General features: G+C 53.4%; 1 non-coding gene across 1 annotated transcript in view; it reads right to left on the reverse strand.

Annotated features, from left to right (window-relative positions):
* The window catches only part of LOC143278397 (small subunit ribosomal RNA), a 1829-nt gene extending 1275 nt beyond the window's left edge, over positions 1-554 (reverse strand). The window contains exon 1 of the ribosomal RNA XR_013054037.1: positions 1-554. This exon is cut by the window's left edge and continues 1275 nt beyond it. This is a non-coding gene — a ribosomal RNA (small subunit ribosomal RNA).
* Positions 555-2500: the final 1946 nt, after the last annotated feature.

Raw genomic sequence — 2500 nt, forward strand, 5'->3', positions numbered from 1 at the left:
CAATAGATCCTCGTTAAAGGGTTTAAAGTGTACTCATTCCAATTACGGAGCCTCAAAAGAGTTCCGTATTGTTATTTTTCGTCACTACCTCCCCGTGCCAGGAGTGGGTAAGTTGCGCGCCTGCTGCCTTCCTTGGATGTGGTAGCCGTTTCTCATGCTCCCTCTCCGGAATCGAACCCTGATTCCCCGCTACCCGTTGCTAACATGGTAGGCAGATCACGTACCATCGTCATTTGATAGGGCAGACATTTGAAAGATGCGTCGCCGGCTCGAGGCCATGCGATCGGCACAAAGTTATCCAGAGTCACCAAAGGACGGGCAGAACCCGACTGGCTTTGAACTAATAAAAGCGCTCTTTCCCCGAGGGGTCGGAGCTGGTCGGCATGTATTAGCTCTAGAATTACCACAGTTATCCAAGTAAATTTGGATCATCTAAGGAACCTCGACTGATTTAATGAGCCATTCGCGGTTTCACCGTACGAGGGTGTGAACTTAGACATGCATGGCTTAATCTTTGAGACAAGCATATGACTACTGGCAGGATCAACCAGAATGCAACCCGTATTCTGCGTGCCCCCGGGAGACGGTTGCAGCGCCAGTTGGGACCGCTGCTCACAGAAACGAGGGCTGAGCTCTTTCCGTGGGCGGTCCGCGGCAGCACTATCAACTGAAACCACCGGACAACAGATTCAGGGCCTGAGAGTGCAACGAATCCATCGGTCTCGGCGGGAGGCGCGCCAAGAAGAAGAAGGAGGAGGAGGAGACCAGACCGGACCGGACCGGACCCCACCCTTTCTTCCTCCTCGACACCGTCTCCCGCCCGTTTCCACGTGCCGGACGACGCCCGGTTAGAGACGGGCGCGCCCTTGACGAGATGAAGCAGGCGTTACGCTTTGGGACGCCGAAGGGGCTGGGGAGCACCAACGACCGTCAGTGAGGGAGGAGAGAAAACGCTTCTCTCGACCCGTCGTCAGCGAACGCACCGAACCTTCTACGGACCGTGAGACGCCGGCCGACAAGCCGAGCCCCGGCAAAGGAAGCCCGGCGAGGCGGCCGTGCGCGTTCACACTTGGACGCGCAGGCGGGAAGCTCGGCAGCCGGGCGGGTAGCCTGCGGGGAGCTGGTGGGCTCCCGAGACTCCCGTCCCCCGACTCGGGCCTCGCACGCCGAGCGGTCGCTAGCTTGCCAGTGCAAAAGACAGAAGCGCGGGGGCAGTAAAGCCAGGCGGACGGGTCGACCGTTGCCGGCTGTGCGCCGACCGGAGCGATCCGCCACGCCACGCCGCGTCCCCCACAACCAGGGTGTCGCATAAGGCGCTGCGAAGGTGGACCTTGATCCACATTGGGCAGAGCCTGAGTTGAGGCCCCCCAGCACGTGCCTGGGGACCAGGCGTTGAGGAGTAGGCCTTTTTTTGAGGGCCCAGAAAGTATTTTGGCAATTGTAGCGAGGTTTTGGAGTTTTATCCACAACCTTTACCTGCCTTTTTTTCTTTTTTTCCTTTTTTCTCTCTCCGAGCATGCCAAAGTTGATAGAAAACGCGGTTCGGCATGGACGGGAGCAGGCGTTGAGGAGTAGGCCTTTTTTTGAGGGCCCAGAAAGTATTTTGGCAATTTTTTACTTTTTTATCCACAACCTTTACCTGCCTTTTTTTTCTTTTTTTCCTTTTTTGTCTCTCCGAGCATGCCAAAGTTGATAGAAAACGCGGTTCGGCATGGACGGGAGCAGGCGTTGAGGAGTAGGCCTTTTTTTGAGGGCCCAGAAAGTATTTTGGCAATTTTTGACTTTTTTATCCACAACCTTTACCTGCCTTTTTTTCTCTCCGAGCATGCCAAAGTTGAGAGAAAACGCCGTTTGGCATGGACGGGAGGAGGTGTGGAGGAGTAGTCCATTTTTGAATGGCAGCGGAAAGATTTTGGCAATTGTAGCGAGGTTCTTCGGACTTTTATCCACAACCTTTACCTGCCTTTTCCTCAGCGAGCATGCCAAAGTTGAGAGAAAACGCCCTTCGCCATTGACGGGACCAGACGTTGACGACTACGTCTTTCTTTTTTTCACGGCGCCTGAACGATTTGGGCAATTCTCCACAGCGCGTTTACTTTTTATCCACAACCTTTACCTGCCTTTTCCTCAGCGAGCATGCCAAAGTTGAGAGGAAAACGCCGTTTGGCATGGACAGGAGCAGGCGTTGACGACCAGGTCTTTTTTTTGGTCTTTTTTTTTCACAGCGCCGGAAGGATTCAGGCAATTCTCCAAAGCCGGTTACTTTTATCCACAACCTTTACTGGACCTTTTTTTTCTTTTTTTCCTTTTTTCTCTCTCCGAGCATGCCAAAGTTGATAGAAAACGCGGTTCGGCATGGACGGGAGCAGGCGTTGAGGAGTAGGCCTTTTTTTGAGGGCCCAGAAAGTATTTTGGCAATTTTTGACTTTTTTATCCACAACCTTTACCTGCCTTTTTTTCTCTCCGAGCATGCCAAAGTTGAGAGAAAACGCCGTTTGGC

The sequence above is a fragment of the Babylonia areolata genome, unplaced genomic scaffold, assembly GCF_041734735.1.
Source record: "Babylonia areolata isolate BAREFJ2019XMU unplaced genomic scaffold, ASM4173473v1 tig00006703, whole genome shotgun sequence".
Taxonomy (NCBI): domain Eukaryota; kingdom Metazoa; phylum Mollusca; class Gastropoda; order Neogastropoda; family Buccinidae; genus Babylonia; species Babylonia areolata.